At 38.4% G+C, this 18,866-nt stretch overlaps 1 protein-coding gene across 10 annotated transcripts in view; it reads left to right on the top strand.

Annotated features, from left to right (window-relative positions):
• Positions 1–18,866, top strand: part of RBFOX3 (RNA binding fox-1 homolog 3) — a 488,491-nt gene that overhangs the window by 63,643 nt on the left and 405,982 nt on the right. The window lies entirely within an intron of this gene.

Raw genomic sequence — 18,866 nt, 5'->3', positions numbered from 1 at the left:
GCTTATTATGGAATATTTGATAAAATGTTTTGCTGAAGTCAAAGATATATTATGTCTCCAGCTGAGTCAGAATTTATTAAGGAAGTTGTCAGATTAGAAATTAGTGGTTTATGTTGACAAGATCTATTTTTAAAAAATCCATGCCAACTTCTAGTAATTATTGCATTGTTGTTGAGGTACTGATAGCTCAAGTACCTTATGGAGACTGCTCAACTGCTTGGCTTCCCAGGGATTGATCTTCTTTGGCTGTAGCTCCATTTTTTTTTAATTAATTGGAATTTTTTGAAATAATGCTCTCAGTATCTTCTTCTACAGGAGCTCCTACTCATCAGATGCATCTGCCCTGGGATCCTATTTATTATTGTTTTGAGTTTATTACAATCTGTGGGTTTTCTTAAGCCTAAGAAATGTGTTTTATTGTGCTGAATTTTAGTTTCCCTTAAAGCAGAGAAATAAATTATTATTTTCGTACTGAAAACACTTGTTTTGCTCTTCTGTCTCTTGAAGTCAAACCATAAAGCTTTAAAATTATTATTTGTTTTTGTGCGCAACTTTTATTACATCATCATTTCTACTATTTCCATGCTTCTACTATTTCCATTTCTCCAGTGAAGTCTTCTCTATTCATTAGTATCCAGTCAAGGACTAGTGATCCTCTTCTGCCTTCTTGCATTTTCGAAAGAGGACACTGCCAATAATTTCCTGGAAGGACAATGCTTGGCAGGATTTGTTTCTCAGTAGATACAAATGGCATAACTATTTGTAGTTATTGGAATAACTAATGTCTCCCAGCATCAGGTTGCTGTTGTAAGGTATTATCTACATCTTCTCCTTACCTGGGATGGTGATATTGCTTTTATTGATCTATTTATAGATGCTCTCTATAACATTGCCAAGTTAATTCATTTGGATATTTTAAACAAATAGTTCAACTTCCCCTCTATCTCTATTACTATTTTTCCTCTTGATTAAACTGTATCTTTCAGTTACTATATTCTAGTCCTGGCATACCAATTATTTCCTGTACCTATTATGTCATATTTATCTTTTGTACTAAGAGCTGAAATTCATCATATTTCCCATATTCTAAGCATTAGAGTATAGGCCAGTGGTGGCGAACCTATATCATGGGTGCCAAAGGCGGAGCCTTCTCTCTGGGCACATGTGCTGTTGCCCCAGCCTTGCCTCTCCCCATGACCCCCTCCTCTCCAGCAGCCTCCCTGAAGGAGAGCTGCCCCTGAGCGTGTCCCACACGGAGCAGCATAGCCAAGGACATGGCAGCCAGGCAGTGTAGATAAGACTCTGCCCTCATACCCCATCATGCAGTTGATACTGCAGGGCTCAGGCAGAGGGTATAGCTGCCACAGGGCTGCTGGGCTGCCTGGGCGATCTGCGGCAAGCCCTGGAGGTGGTGAGTGGTCCTGTGGGCAGGCGGGGCAGGGGATGGGGGGCAGAGCGGGGCGGGACGGGGTGGAGCAGAGGCGGGGCCAGTTTTTGGGCACTCAGTCTCTAAAAGGTTCACCATCACTGGTATAAGCAATGAGGGTCATGAACTTCAAGATTTTCCGTTGAGTACTTTATGTTTTCTCTTTCTTCTTTCTATTTTTACCAGCTGGTAGGAAAAGAAGAAAGATTTAGTCTTTTCTCTTTTATTTATCTTATCATCTCTGTGTGTTTTATCTGGTATACTGGGTAGTTTAATAGGCTTATAGGCAAGCTATACATGATATGACTTTATGGTCTGGGCTGGGAGGTTTATATAGACATATTCCCTTTGCAAGTAACATGGCCCTCAAACATCTAGACCTTTAAAAGTAAAAGCCAAGTTCTTTGAGATAGGCCTGGAAATGTGTAAGAAATGAAAAGCAGTCATTTGGATCAGATCAAAGTCCTTTCTGACTCAGTATTCTGTTCCTGGCTAAACAGATGTTTGTGGAAACTTGATAGGAAGACTTGAAGACAGTAGCACTTTCCCGTTCAATCACTGTGGGTGAATATTGATACTGGATGTAATATTTAGTCATCATGAAAAAGAACTGTTGATAAGGTACTTCTTGTTTAATTCCTTTATAAAGTTTTCTGCATTGGTGCCCAGCAATGACCATATTATACAATGAAGTACATGTTTTAACTGTGCACAATATAAAATATGTATTTCATTTTATCTCTCCTGAATCTTGCACCATTCGGTTTATTGATCCACATGAGGTTTTAAATTATGAGAAACCATCTATCTCAGTTGTCTGATAGTAGTTGTTACAGCCAAATCATCTTCCAAGCAACTTCATATACAGTACATTGAAGTAGTCAGATCTGGATGTGATCACTTCCTCATTATTTATAATTCTTGATCTTCCATAAATAGTAGTAAGTTCAGCAGAGCATACAGTACTGATTTTCAATGGGGGAGAAGTGGGATAATCTTGGCAGACCAGGATTTATCATTCCCCCCTCTTATTGGGCCAATCTTGTTAATATGGCATGAATAGACACATAGTTGTCCTTAATCTTTCAGAATCATGAAACATCTGTTTAACTGGTAGGCAGATGTCAATGATATATCTGCTGACTCTTCTGTAAAGACAGCATCAACCTTCAAACAGATACAACCACTTTATCCACAGAATATCTTGCAAGTATATTAGTGGGCTGCAAAACAATCTATCGTATAGTGTACTATATACACTATATAGTAAGATAACTAATTATCAGAGTCTCCCTCTTTTCTTTGTTTGTCCTCACATACTTGTCCCAAGAAATAAAACATTTTAAAAATTAATAAATTAAGGCCAGATAACACAAGATAACATTTCCATAACAGTTAATAAATTTTCCTTTCCCTGTTGCACCAGAAAAGTCTTAATGGAGAATTTCTTTCATTCCATTTCTATTCTTTGGTGGCATCACTAGTAAGTAAAAATTGACTTGCTACACACCAAAGTGATATCCACTGGGGCAGATTCATTTGTTATCAATATTCCTGAAGGAACACGATAATCCGGATTCTGAGTAAATAGCAGGTTATTTTGATAGCTGTCTCTGATTTCTGTCAGATGCCATAGACTCGGAGCCAAGGATAAGAGCCTTTTTGTTTTTATCAAAGAATTTCTCCTTTACAATGAAACAAACTATGCGGTGATTACTTAATGGGTGAAGAGAAACAACATTTAGACTACTATTCTGACTCTGAGTTAAAAACGCCTTCTTTTAAATCAAGTCAGATAGATAACTCAATAGAAATGATTTCATAACAAAAAATGTATTTTAATCAGAAAGATTACTTGCATTCATGATGGTTGTTTCTGATAATACATCTCTTGTCCATTCCTATAGGTAAAAGAATGATGCTCTCTTCCATACCATCTTTATAACGGTGCAGGCTCATCGGGTGACATCTGATGGCCCATGCTTCTTTCAGACAAAGACATTCCAATCTGGCTTGTGTCCAGGAAGTCTCCCAATGCCCTTTAGAAACTCCTCCCACTGACCCATCAACAAACCCAGCGTTTAACCCAATAACTGCCAGATATTCTAACATACTGATCCACGCTCACTAGTTAGGGTTACATAGAGCTATACGAAGTTACATAGAGCTATACGGTCCAGAACACTAGCATTACACGAACACAAAAAATTAGCTTCCAGATAGCATGAAATTTTCTCTTGCCAGAACTCTGTGGGAACTACATTTTTCATGGTATTCAAAATAGAGACAATGTGTGTTTAATGGACTTTTTTTGTTCTTTGGTATTTATAATATACCAGGTTTTCAAATTATATAATCATCTAGTCTTTTATCTGAATTTATGCCTGTCTGTTATAATTATATTTAATTGTGATATACTGTTGCTTTTTATTTGTAAATCATCCTGAGTATATTTTAAGAATAAAGGAGAAGTAAAAGGATAAATAGAACTGAACAGAAAAAATTTCATAGCAATGATAAGATGTTAGAGAGAAACTAGGAGGAGTCAAAAGGGAAATTAGTTTGGAATCCCTAAGTGGGCACAAGAGGGCTAAGACTGACACAGACACAAACACACCTTAAAAACCATTGAACTTTATCCAGCTTGACCCAGGTGCAAACTTTCAGTCTGAAAAAAATCTTGTGTATAGGCTTAAACAGTAAAGCAACTAATTAAACTATATGTGGATCTTGTTTGTGCCTGACAAAGGATGAGGCAAATAAATACAAAACTGTAGTTTGTGTGCTAGATCTCTTAGATCTCTGGGAACTTCCATCATCCCCCACTGAAACACCTCTTTGGCATGAGGATATATCTATACAGCAATATTTTAAAATATAATAAAGGAATGCTATGCTTCTAAGAGAGTGTTTCTCAACTGTGGTAAGTTTAATATAGCTTGCCTGTAGTGGATAGCCCTGCTTTGATGGATTTGAAATACATTTTGTTACGACTCATATGAATAGCCAGAAACAATTGAGCATGGTCAGGCCATCTCTCCTACATCACTCCTTCATCCGTAGGAAGAGACATAACAGATGAAATTGGGTGTTGGGCCCCATGCAGGCTGTGGGCTACCTATTCCTGGATTGTAGGAAAAATACTGATTATCTGTCCAAAGTGTGGTACGAGAAAAAAAAAAAAGGCTGAAGACTGAGGAGGTGGTAGCTTAACTGAGAATGAGAATTGCAAAGGGAATGTTGGACTTCTCTCCAAAATGATTGGGATTCTTTTCAGTATTTCCTGTACTTTTCTTTCTCGGTGCACTTTCCCCTTTATTGCATGGCAATGATAAATGTTTTAAGCCCCCCTCCCCCCCCAGGTCAGCAATGATCAGATTTTGCTAATGTGCTCTCAGCCACCACATCGCAGTCAGTGCCCCCAGTGTGTCTGAGGTAGCTGCAATCCCCAGAGCAATTGTGGGGTTTCTGGGGTAAAGCCTATCTTGGTTCAAGATGTCATTCTTTATGCGCCTTCTGCTTTGTAACATAAGCCCATTGGATTGCTTCCCAGCTCTGCTCTATTTTGTTCAGCTTATTAACATGGAAACATTTGCTGTGGGATGTGTCATTGTTCCTCTATGCCCCAATATATAGTCCTATCTTGCCTCCTTTGTTCCACTGAGCATCTTGCAATTGAGATTCAAGGTCATTGAAAGACCCTGAATTTCAGGAGAATGAATTGGCATGAATAAGTCCAGCAGGAGATTTTTTTTTTCCTTTTTTTGCCAGGTGACACTTCTAGCCATGATTTATGCCTGACCATGTTTTTGGAGGGCCATCCAAATGCCATTGTTTTCCAGACGAATCTTTGTGCCACCCAGGTCCAGTCATTGTTGCAAAGGGAACTGGGTTAATAATTATGGAAATTTCCAGTAGCTTGGAATTTGTCCAATATCATCATATCTATCTGAATACCTTGGTGCATGTTTAAAACATGTGGATACTTGGTATTTTACAATGTGCTAGTGAGGAGAGTGATGGATATTGCAGATCCAGGATCTCTGCTCAGCTTCAAAACTCTTCCAGTCTTTGATAGCAACCTAAACTTAATATGTAGGTTTTGGGGGAGGAAATTTGATAAGAATAAGGTGCTTTCTATAATGAAAAGTACATGATCTTCACTGCATACCATGTGCTTTTCTATTATAAGTGAGAATTCTGATTTCAGACTGTAATTGTTACTTAAAGCTTGATTGATTACAATCCATTTAATCAGATGTAAGGAATATGGTCCTGAAGGAGGAAGATTTTATACAGTATCCACATATTTGTTTATGGATAAGGAAGAAAGAAGGGAGAAAATGGAATGATGTGGAGAGAGTTCAGGCACAAAAACAATTGTTTTGGAATACATGTATGCCTATTCAGGACTCTGTCAAAATGTTATAGATATTTCTCAATTAACTAGCCTGATTTTATTTCTCTCTTCTCTGAGCCCTTTGCTATGCTCCCATTATGAAAAGTTTTGCGTTCAGGAATAACTTTTTCAAAAGCAAAATATTTCATTTGCTTGATAGGATATTTTAAATTTATGAGGAGTCAAAGTTTGCATACCACTAGTGAACACATTACTTAATTACTGACATGCTTCAACTGAGCAATGACAGTTATCTGCAAGCTCCAGACTTGTGAACAGGTAACAAAATGCAATAAAAGCATCCGAGACCTGCAAATGTTTAGAACAATGTACATCAATTATAGATTCGTTTTAATATGTATTGTGAATTATTAGCAAATGGAAACCACTGGATGGTTGTTCTGTGCTAAATCAATATTTGGGCTTTTATTTCTGGGCTTTACTTGGAAGAAAAGTAGTTCCTTTGCTTCTTTCCCCTACCAAACCTGACTACCTTGATTATTTAATAAAAGTATTAAAACTGCTTGAAAAATTAAAATGTAAACAGAAATTGTACTTTGTAGTCCAGAAGCTAGGACTTGCAAGATAATAATGCAAGATATTTTATCTTTTATTTAAAGAGAATAAGACCAGTAATTTTGTCTTTTGGTGGGTATATATTTGTGTCTTCCAGTCTGTCTTGACACCTAGCAACTGCTTGAATAAATCCCTGCAGTTTTCTTGGCTAGTATTTTTGGAAGTGGCTTTCCTGCCATCTTCCTAGGGGTGGGTGAGAATTACCAAGGTCATCCAGTTGGCTTTATGCTTAAGGCAGAACTAGAACTCACAGTATCCTGGTTTCTAGCTGGGTGCCTTAACTACTACACCAATCTGGCTCTTTTTAAAAATATATATATATTATTGATTTTTTAATATAAACATCTTGATATTTGGTAAACAGAGTGTTGTCTGGGTTCATATTTACAAAGTAATCACAAATGGTTAATTTCTATATTCCAAAATCCACATTATAATTTTGCTTGATTGTCTCTTCTTCCAATAATATTCTCTTTGCAACCTAAATTAATACAATTCTTATTAATTTGATAGGTAACAATTAAATATAAAGATTTTTCTAAAATTTCTACCAATAATAATCTCATCAGTATCATGCTTCTTTTCTATCTGGTCATCTTGGTTGCTTCGTCACAAATCCTGTTTACAATTCTTATTTAAATTTGTTTTCCCTACAATGTTCAAAACATTTCTACTGGTTAAAATTTTCCCAGAATTAATTACCTTAAAGTATTTAAATCTATTTTCATATCTTAAAAAATAAGAAAAAGACACAAAAGAAAGACATAGAAAAAGAAAAGATGTGAGGAGAAAAAGAAAAAGAGAAAAAAGGAGAAAAAAGGAGAAGAAAAAAAGAAAATAATATACTACTTAAAATATGTATCCCTCTTGAATTAGTATACACTTATTTCCAAATTATTTCTGTTCTTTTTACCCATAATTAAACCTATGTTTAATCTTTAAATGTTCCATTTAATAAATCTAATGATCTAATCTTTTAACGGTATTCAAAACATTTTCCCCATTTTTAGTTATCCATTGGAATTTTCTTAAAATCAATTACATTTAAATATCTAAAACATTTCCTTTATGTTAATCATCCCACAGATTTTTATAGTTCTTATACTGAAAAACAAAAGAAAAAAAGATTGTTCATCCCTCTTAAACTAAAATCTTTCAATTTCTTCAGCCATATTCAAACAAGTGTTTAATTTTTAAATATTCCCTCTGACACACCCCATCATCTAATTCCTCAATTCTCACTTTAGCCCTCTTCTTTTGCCAAGCATCTCTCCCAATCAATATATTCCGTTACCTCAAGGAGTCTTTCCATAATTTTGTAAATGTTGTGGGCAAATCAAACATCATGTCTTTGTAAAAAGATTTTGCCCCTTCATATTCATTGAAGATTTCTCTCATCATCCCTTGTCTCCCCATTTCTTGTGGTACTCTCAATGGGTCAGCAATCCATTTTGTCAAATCTTTTTCCTTATCCTCAAATTTACTTTGTGATCCTAGAGTTATCTTTTCAATGTTTCTTGTAAGTCCTTCTCCACTTGAGTCTTTATATTCAGTTGTCTGCTTTACATGATCTCTCTCGCTCTCTGTGTTTTCTGATCATTTGATTGTTGTGACATTAAATTGAGAATGCATTCATTTAAATTTTCAAATTAATTTTTAATTTCCTCAGGGTTTGAAATTAATATCATTTGCATCTGTTGTAACAGAAAAAACATTTCCTCCTGGTAAGTATTTATTTTTTCTTCGTATGTTCTTTCTGCAGATCTCTGATGTTCCATAATGTCCAAAAGTCCTTTCTCTGCCAATAACTTTAAAGGCACAATTTAAAAAAATATTTATAATCCAGGAAGGTCAATTTTTTCTAAGTTTTTGTAGTTTTCACTTTGCAGATAGTCCAGCTGCTCTTTGTTTAATCAACACCCTGAAGGTCACGACAACAAGCCTCTTTTTTTGGGCTGTATATTTAGGGCAGTATTTTCATCCACTACTAGATGTCAGTACCAGTCCATCTTTCAATCCCCCCCCCTAAATTTAATTTGCTGCTTCCATTTAGAGGGTGGAACAAAGACCACCCCCTCACTTTCTGAGGATTTTTACTTCTGGGGTTTTTTTTCCCCCCCTCAGGAAATCAGTCAGGTAGAAGAGAGAAAATCAATATTCTTACCCAGTTCAGTCACACTGTTTACAATCACACTTAGTTTAGTACTTTTTGGCTTCGGCTGCATGTAGCTTGGGCTAGACCAGAGGTAGGCAACCTTGGTTCTTTTATGACTCGTGGACTTCAACTCCCAGAATTCCTGAACCAGCTTGGCTCAGCTTGGAAATCTCTCCCTTTCCCCTCAGCGTGGCTGGCTCAGGAATTCTGGGAGTTGAAGTCCACAAGTCATAAAAGAGCCAAGGTTGCCTATCCCTGGGCTAGACCATGGATCAGCAACCCGTGGCTCCGGAGCCGCATGTGGCTGTTTGAGCTTTCTCCTGCAGCTCCCAGCCTCCTCTGCCACTTGTAGAGAGAGAGACAGGCACTTGCGCTTCCCTTCTCTCTCTCTCTCTCTCTCTCTCTCTCTCTCTCTCTCTCTCTCTCTCTCTCTCTCTCTGTGTGTAAAATAGAATGGCCTCATGCTGTTCTGATGAGCTGAAAAGCTTATTGGGTGGGGCTCCTCCCTTTGCTGTGCAGGAAGCAGGAAGGGCAGGAGAGAGCCAGCCCAATAATGTGTGTCAATTTGTTGGAGAAGAGCCTGAAGCCAGCTTGCCAGGTGAGCAGAAGATCGGAGAGAGGGAGAGAGAAGGGGAGAGAGAGAGAGAGAGAGAGAGAGGAAAGAGAGAGGGAGGGAGAGAGAGAAAGAGAGAGATAGAGGGAGAGAGAGAAAGAGAGAGGGAGAAAGAGAAAGAAAGAGAGAGGGAGAAAAAGAGAGAGGGAGAGAAAGAGAAAAAGGGAGAGGGAGAGAGAGGGAGAGAGGAAGGGGGAGGAGAGAGAGAGAGAGGGAGAGGAAAGAGAGCTAGTGAGAGAGAAAGAGAGGGAGAGGAAAGAGAGAGAGAGAAAGAGAGAGGAAAGAGAGAGAGAGAGAGAACTCATGTACAGCAGCCTCTATTTCTTTTTAATTAAACTCTTCAATCAAAGCATGTGTGCACAAGTTTTGTGGCTCCCAGTGTTTTCTTTTCTCTAGGAAACGAGTCCAAGTGGCTCTTTGAGTGTTTAAGGTTGCAGACCCCTGGGCTAGACTGACGAATGACGCTAGCTTTTCCTCTGTCGGTTTTTGGAGAGCTTTCCCCAGACATCCGGATCAACCACTGTCTCCCCAGGATCAGCGGGGCTTCCCTTCTTCCTTGCCACCTCTCCGGGGTGGCTTTGGGCCCATTAAGTGTCCTCAAACAAAGAGAAATCAGCCATAGGTCTCGATCCCTTGGCTGGTGCACTAGCTGTGCAGAACCGGAAGCTACCAAACTGGCTCTTTTGCCCTCTGTGTACTGGCACAACAAATCTTACTTAGGAGTCAGTTAAGAGAAGGAAAGGATTTTGTATTCTAGGTCACTACATTTCTTTTCTTATAACTCTTTGTCCTTTTAGGCTGGTGACAAGTGATAGTTGAGAATTTTGTTTTATTTCATTGTACTTTTATTTCCACCAGAGAAATTTAAAAGTATTTGAAAGAAGGCAGGTGGTTCATTAGGGATATGCAATGCTTCAGATTTGAACCCAGAAAAATGGTTCAAGGCAGAGATGTTATCTAGCCATTTAAGCCTTATCTTTTCAAATTGGTTTTTAAATTGATGTGCTGCACTTTTGAAAACACCTAAAGCAGGGTAAACAAAGCTTCCACCTTGTTTCCTTTGAATCTTTGCCTGAAGCTGCTATTAAACTTTCCTGGTCTAGAGCAGGGTGTTTCAACCTTTTTACCCATTGTACCACTTTTAGGATATGGCAATATCTGAGTACCACCAGTCGCCTAGCAAGGTGTCAAAAACTTGATGACCCCCCCCAAAAAAGGAAAAAAGTGATGAAGTACAGATAGTTCTTGACTTACAACAGTTCGCTTAGTGACTGTTTGAAGTTACAATGGCACTGAAAAAAGTCCCCCCCAAGCCACAGCCGAGCAAGACACCTGCCTGCCCACCCAGGCTGCTCTTCCTCCTGTCCGAGGTTTTCATTGTTGTGAGCATTTCTGTTGAGGATTGGCAGCGGGGGTGGGGTGGGGGGTGTTTGGTTTTTATTTTCGCCGTCTGCTGGGTGGTTGCAGCAGGTTTTGATCACTTCACATGACCCTGGGACACTGACTGTCATAAATATGAATTAATTTGCCAAGCATCTGATTGTAAATCACAAGACCCTGGAGATGCTGCAACATTCCAGCTGATCGGTGCTTCTTCTGTGCTCAGCAGAAGTGCCAGGATCAGCGCCGAGCTCCAGCTGGAGCCTGGCGCTGATCCTGATGCTTCCACTGAGCTGACAGTCCCGAAGAAGCGCTGATCCTGGCGCTTCCACTGAGCCCTGACAGCCCTACAGCTCTAGCCATCTCTCACTCAGACTTGTGCACTGCTGCCACCAGTTCAGCTCATTCCCCTTCCCCACTACCACTTTTCTGGGATGGTCGCGTACCACCTGCCAGGTGCCAATATACCACAGGTGGTACCCGTACCATTGGTTGAAAAGCCCTGGTCTAGAGTCTGGAGACATGTTTGACTAGAGCCTCTACTATCTGTGAATCCATCATCCACCTTCAACCTGCATGGCCATAATTTCCACCTAGCACAGTCCCTTTATGATTTACCCACATGATAAGCATCATTGGAACCAGTTGTTGCCAATGCTTCAAAATGTGTGGGAGATTGAACAGAGCACCTGCCCTCAACTCTTTGAAAAAACAATATCTTTTTCCTGACATCATACCCCTGCTTTAAAAATTGAAAGTAGAATTCCTTTTAGATCACAGATGTCAAACTTGCTGCGTCACGTGACGTTTCGTGATATGACATGATGTGATGTATTGCAATTTTTTTTTGCATTGCCAGAGCTGGAGTGGGCGCAGCCTCCGTATGATGCAACCAGCCCACGGGCCGTTAGTTTGACACCTCTGTTTTAGATGGTGCAGATTGATCAAGGTTTAGGGACAGAATCCAGCTTGTATCTCTAAGAATTTACACATTTTCCTCTGCACGTTCAAGAAATGATTGAAAAAAATAAAAAAAAATTGCTATCATTTGGAGCGTAAATTGAAGCAATTATTATTTGCCCATGTTTAATCTGAAATTATAATAGTATAACTGCCCATTTTTCATCCTGAGGTTTCTCCAGATTCCACAATGAATTTCTAACATATTACTTTTTTTAATCTACTTGAGGCTGACAGTGTTTTACTTTTTTTTACTGTATTTTTCTTTTTATCTTCAAAAAGATAGTTTTTAAAAATGAATTATTCAGTCAATTAATGTTAGTTGAAAATATTTTAATTTGACCAGTATGACAGTTATCAGGTTAATTTATGAAGAAAAAATGCCACTTGATCTAGTTTTTGAACTTCTGTTTGTTCTGATCTTTTTTTGTCTGTTCTGTAACAGCTAATGTCATATCTGCTGTTAGAATCCTGTTAGAAATATACAAAGACTTTACAGGTAGTTCTTGTTTAGCAACCACAATTGGGACTGACAACTCAATTGTTAAGTGAACAGCTGCTTAAACTGTGCTTAAGATCTGACTTCTGCTTTCCTTTGTTTTATAGACTTGCAAAGGTCGTAAACATAAGGATTAGTCATAAAGTTACTTTTTAAATCATCATTGTAATTGTGAACTGTTACTAAACAAGGCAGTCACTAAATGACGGTAGTCTGTACTTCCATCCATAAAGACTTCCAGAAGAAAAAGGAGTAACCTACCTATATCTGACTTTCCTTTCTTATAGAATAAATATCAGAAATCTCAGATCTCTTTCCAATGTCCATCAGAACATCTGGTAAAATCTGAGTGTTTTAAAAGAATATCATGCCCTTTCTTTTATCATTCTAATATTGTATCCTTTGTCTTATAGAATGTAAATTTGGGAAGATAAACTTGAAAATGTAACTAAACTAGGCAAAAGAGTCTTATAAAGTAAGTCCCTTCATACTATCTTTTCTAATCATTTCTCCTGATTTAGCCAAAATATTCTTTGAGTAAAGAATCTTTCTAACTCTTCTTCCAAAATCTTCAGGTAATTCTATGAGCTTTGAATTATTTTTACGCAGTTCTGATTCTACTGTTTGCAATCTAATCTCCACCTTCCTTGTCTCTGACCTTTATCGTTAATATCAGTCTTACAGGAATTCAATTTTACTTCTAAATGATGTTGTTTGTGTAGGATCAATTTAATTATGCTAAATCTTTAATTTTGTTGTTGAAACTTACTCAATTGACCTCCAAGCATATTTTTAATTTGTGATAAAATGACAGACAGATGTGCCAGCTTCTGTAAGAATCTTAATGGATTCTCACCCTTGCCCTCTCTTTTCTTACTCTGTAAGATCACATTTCCACATGCTTTTAAAATATCTTTTTGTAATAGAATCTAAAATGCTACACAGCCCTATTGTTTATGGCATGAATATTCATCCACTTTAACTTTTCATTTAATTTTACTGTTTTGTATAACAGCACACAATTAAACAATTATATTGTTTAAGAAGTCACAATCTGAAAAAGTGCAACAGAGGTGCAATTGTCCACACAGACACAATTTGTGCACATCACTGGAGGTCAAACTTCTGACAGATATTTTTTCTGGAGGGGAAAAATTATTTCTACTGTATTGCCCAACTTAATCCCTTCTGACAATTAAGTCTTTCTTCCAATGTTTGTCATGTGTACTACATTGCTCTCTGCTTGCCAAACCTATATATCATCTTTTGAAATGGAGAACATTTTTGAATTTCTATGGAAAACCTGTCCTACCTCAGTATTTTATTCTGACGAGCACAGTCAGAGTTTTCTAAATGCAGAACGCAGATGGTTTTACTGGAGAAAATTTAAACTCCCTTGTTGCAGGTTGGTGCATAGGAGAAAAGGAGGTGATAATTGGCAGAGGAAGGTGCCCCTGCCTGAAATGCATTGGTAATCAGCTTGACAAATAATTTTCTGCACCTGGTAGTTTTTGCCTTTTGCATCTTCCCACCTGCAGAATATGAACAAAGGTAGATCAGTGTAATTCTGTTACAATTGGTCTTTTTGTTGTATTTATGGCATTTATTTTTCTTTCCGCTTTTTGTCTGGCGCTCTCTTCCAGTTGTAAGTTAGAATCTTGTGAATGTCCACAGATGCATTAATGTTCCTGGTGTAATTGTTCCTGTTCCAAATGGGTTTTACAGAGAAGGACCTTTTAGAAACAGAAGAGAACAAGCTGTATTTGTACCCTTATTCTCAGGATGCTAAATCCATATCCTAGACATCTTTGTCCAAGTGCAGGCAGCATTCTTCTGAGAATACAGCTTTCATTTTTAGAAAGTTCTTCTGGGGGGTCTCATGTCTGGAAAGATAAGTTTGAAAAGGTGAGTAGGCAATGCCTGGTGGGAACTTGGAAGCCACAGGTAGGGCTCAGGGGGATTTCCAGCAGGGCAAAGACAGGATTTCCATTGACCTACACAGCCTTTTGTGATCCTTGTGGCTTTATGATGAACCACACAAGCAAAATGTAAACAAATAAGCAAATGTACAATTGCATGTTGTAGAAAGTCTATATTTAGCAGTCTTGACTGCCCCTGTTTTCTGGTTAATTGCTACTAGGTTTGCCTGTTGAAGATACCTTGTTAATGTTTTCAGGACTGCCTGACTCATTTTGCCCCAGGATAAATTGCTGAAAGTTGCCTATTTCCATGAAGTAAATACTACGGAGACATGTAGAGGCTGCTTTTCTGAGATGGCTTCTTACTTGAACTGAGGTTGGCCCATAAAGTTCTGACCTCTTGGAAACAATTGAAAATGGACTAATTCTGGAAGGTCTTTGGTGAAGCATGATGCTTAGGATGTGTGAATGTTTGGGGGATAGGTCTTTAAAATTATGTTTGCTTTTTTTACTACAAATATTTTGTTTCTTATGACTTACTGCTATACTGCGAGGGCCTTTAGACTATTGGATAATTAATCTAGTAAGTACATTAATGAAATGTTGCTAGCATGAGTTGGTATTCATTTTTCAGAAGCTTAGCTTTTCGTCCTTAGTTATCAAAATTTTACATTTCTGAGCAGCTACAGATAGTCCTCGGCTTACAACCATTTGTTTAGTGCAGGGGTAGGCTGGCTCAGGAATGCTGGGAGTTGAAGTCCACAAGTCATAAAAGAGCCAAGGTTGCCTACCCCTGGTTTAGTGACTGTTCAAAGGTACTGAAAAAAGTGACATACAACCAGTCCTCCCACTTAAGGTAGTGATAGTGTACCTGTGATCTCATGATTGAAATTTGAGTGCTTGTCAACTGGCATGCATTTATGATGGTTGCAGTATCCCAGGGCCACATGATGGACATTTGCGACTTTGCCAGCCAATTTCTGACAAGCAAGATCAATGGAGGAAGCTGGATTTGCTTAACAACCACATGATTCACTTAACTATGGTGATTTGCTTAACAACTGTGGCAAAAAAGGTCCTAATATTAGTGCAACTCACTTAAATGATCACCTCACCTAGTGACAGAAGTTCCAGTCCCAACTGTCATAAATTGGGGACTACCTATAGTTGGTGCAGGTTCTCTTTAATGGATATGTAGCTTACTAAATCTTCATATACATATATATCAGACATGTCAAAGTCACGACGTCACGTGACATCGTGCGACATATCGGAGCTTTTTCCCCATTGCCAGCAATGGGGTGGGCACGGTTTTGTCATGACGTGTCCGGCCTGTGGGCCGGCAGTTTGACACCCCTGACATATATTGTATGATATCTCAAATGAATTCATACATCATGTAATAATATAGTTTCCTCATACTGCACTTGGCAATTCTTAGGACACACAGGAAGACTTTTCCAAACAATTTTGGCAATTGTGCCAGCATAGAATGTAAAAAAAAATCCTAGATTGAAGTTATTTAGGATTTACATATCACAGGAGAAAAACTGTGAACCTCATTTAGTCAATCTGCAGCTGCTTTAGCAAAAGTGTAGCATGAACACTGTCAAGAGCTCTATTCAGTCCACCTGGCTACCCCATATTACACCATCTTCAGCTTCTGGTCCAGATACAAGAATAACTTTACATGTACACCGCATATAGTTTAAAATATCCCCACCATCCTGAAACAGTAAACTTAGAATTCATACCCTGATGTTAACTTTTCTTTTTATCAGCTACTTTCCTGATAGTATAGTACTTTAAGCATGGGGAAGGGATTATATGCTGTGCCACTTATGAGGAGGACCAGTTGTTCGTAAGCAATTATTTAACAGTAATGTACAAACAAGCAATAATAATTGTTTTGATTTAGAGGTACAAAATTCCATGCTTATTTGCAAAAGGATAATTGACTTTTCTCAAAAGCTACTGGTATCCTTCCCTTTTCTTTTCTTTTCTCTTTTCTTTTCTTTTCACTGGTTGTCTTATTTTCCTTTTTTAAAACTTTTTTTAATTCTTCCCAATTGTTCACACCTCCTTTCTCTTTCCCCATCTCACTCACTCTCCTGTCAAATTCTGTTTCTACTCAGCTTCCCGATAAGGATATGTTCTGTTTTATCCTCTACTTGCATTCAACAATCTATCACTTTTACCAACTCAGTTAGTACTGTTGAGAACAGTACTAACTACAGAGATCCCTGGACCTCCAATGGCAGCAGTTACTCTGAAATCACTCCCAAACTGTACACCTGCTTTTTTTTCTGAGAGAGGGCAACTCTGTTGAGAACAGGCAAACAAGCTGCCCTATCTGGGAAACATCTTTCCTTGCGGTATCTGCAGAAAATTTGATTCTAAAGTGTTGGTACATACTTGTGTCCTGATATCCAGCACAAGTAGGTGAGGCACACATTTTATACCCATGGATGGCTACCTACATATCCACAGATACCTACATATCCATCCGCAAGATCTGTCTTGTTAGATTTCAGTTCCATTTTATTGGTCTTCATCTATCTCAACATGCAGAGCTCCTTCTAATTCAGGCGTTAGGGAGAAGTAAAGTTGAAAGTCATCATATGGATGGCACCTACTCCAAAGTGCCTGATGATGGTGGTACTCTCAGTACTCTTCTGAGAGACTGTTCACTCAAAGGAATGGAAAGCATCCCCTGAATCTTAACTAAAAGAAATTACCCAAGAGGATAGCATTATCCACAGTATCCAGAGCTGCTGGGATATAAAGCAGCTTCAACATCCCTCTGCCTCTCTCTCTTTCCCTAGATCAGGGGTAGGCAACCTTGGCTCTTTTATGACTTGTGGACTTCAACTCCCAGAATTCCTGAGCCAGCCATGCTGAAGGGAAAGGGAGAGGTTTCCAAGCTGAGCCATGCTGGCTCAGGAATTCTGGGAGTTGAAGTCCACGAGTCATAAAAGAGCCAAAGTTGCCTACCCCTGCCCTAGATTATCTAACAGAGTAATGATGGATGATTCCCCCAGAATCAGGTCTGAATAGATGGAAAAAAATTGAGATAACTGATACCTTCCAACTTCCAATGACACCACCCCTGACTTGTTTCATACACTGCTGCCATGGAAATGCATTTGGAACTGCTAGATAGCAGTAACAAGATAATTGTATTTTGAATGTGTATATTTAACCCACAGAATCTTTAAAACTTCAGGAAACCTGGCCATGGACATCTTTTTCTGTGGTGGAGAGAGCAGGAGCAGCAAACCTGCAGTTTAGATTGTGATAAGAGTTTGTAAGTAGAGTTCACAGTTGCAATGCATCTCTCAGTTTTTCTTGTTTCTTAGTCTCATTTGCCATGACAGAAATGTTGTAAGCAATCATAAGCCTGTATTATATTTTTGGCAATACCACTGTTTCATAAATTTGACAACTTTACATGATTTGTTGGAAAAGGATTCAAACAACTAGAAGAAAAAAAAAACTATGGGAAGCTGCCTGATGCTAGCTTAATACTTTGATCCATCTAGCTTAGTATTGATCTGCTAAGCAATTTTCCCGGCTTTCCCTGACTTTATTTATACCTACCCCAATTGTTAACTATGGGACTTTCCGTATGTGACACAGAGACATAACAACCAAATCTTTCTTCATGAGCATTCAGTCAGTAGAAGGGCAGCAGGGAATGGCTTTTGCAATAGGGATGGAGAAAAACAGATATACTTGACCAGAGTATTACTTGACTTTATTTTCATGCTTGTTGTTCCACCACTTTGCAGAATCAGATGGGCGACATATAAATTTAATAAATAAATAAATAAAATCACACATTCAGTCACAGAATTAAAAATACTAGTAATCTCAAAGGCACTAGGTTCATTGAAGAACCACCGCTTGACTTTTGATTTAAAGCAAGGCCATTTTGATAGGAGAATAATCGCCCAAGGCCATTCAGTGACAAGAAGTATAGTTTCAAATCCAAAGTATAGATCAGTATCTGAAATGAGTGGATGGATCAGTACTTTTCATCTAAATCAGGGGTGAAATATACCATGGCAACTTTGCGACCTGTGAACTTCAACTCTCAGAATTCCTAAAATATAAAAATCAGTTTATTTTTACTTCGTATTGCTATTATACCTGCTGGTATTGGTGTAGAAAGAGCCAGTATTTTAGCAGTCAAGGCAGCTCTTTCTATGTTAATGAAAAGTTGTGACGCTTACAGAGCAGAGAAAGAGAAAAAGTATAATAAGAAAATGGCAACACGAAACACTGAATGGAGCTAGGAATGACCATGGGTGGTAGGGGACTGTCCATTGGAACTTCGAATCCAGGTCGTAAATGCCTTTTTGGGGACTGTTATAATTTCGAATAGATACTAAGTGAGGACTGTCTGTATTAATCCCCACTTAAAGCCAGATTTGCTATTGACTGATGGAAATAGTAGATTTGTTGGGGTTGAACTTGAATTATATGGGGACAAGACTTTGATATTGGGAAGTATACCTCTAATGAGGCTTTTGACAAGCAACATGTAGAGAAATTAATATGTTTTTATGAAAATTGATGCTTGATGTGGGACTGGATGGGGTGATTTTGCCAGCACATCTGAGAAAAATAACAAGACCGCTCAAGGCAAATTACCAAATGCCTTTTTTGATATGATGAACAATATATATATATATCAAAGAATAAAATGAACACCAGGGTAGTAAAACTATAAAAGTTTAATTAAAAAGCGCCAAGCTTTCGCCGTCCCTGCCGACATCATCAGGGCTAGAGCGCCAGAAAGTGAGAGAGTCTTTTATAGGCAAGTCAAAGTCTGCGCCCGGCTCTTCGATCTCATCACCGGGCCTAATTGTTATAACCTTACAGATGCGAGCACTCTTGACTTTGTGGCAGCGTTAGAACCTGCCTTACAGCGCAC

This window comes from Crotalus tigris, unplaced genomic scaffold, assembly GCF_016545835.1.
Source record: "Crotalus tigris isolate CLP2741 ecotype Arizona unplaced genomic scaffold, ASM1654583v1 scf7180000017551.9496454, whole genome shotgun sequence".
Classification (NCBI taxonomy): domain Eukaryota; kingdom Metazoa; phylum Chordata; class Lepidosauria; order Squamata; family Viperidae; genus Crotalus; species Crotalus tigris.
This window is presented reverse-complemented; position numbering and strand designations above follow the sequence as displayed.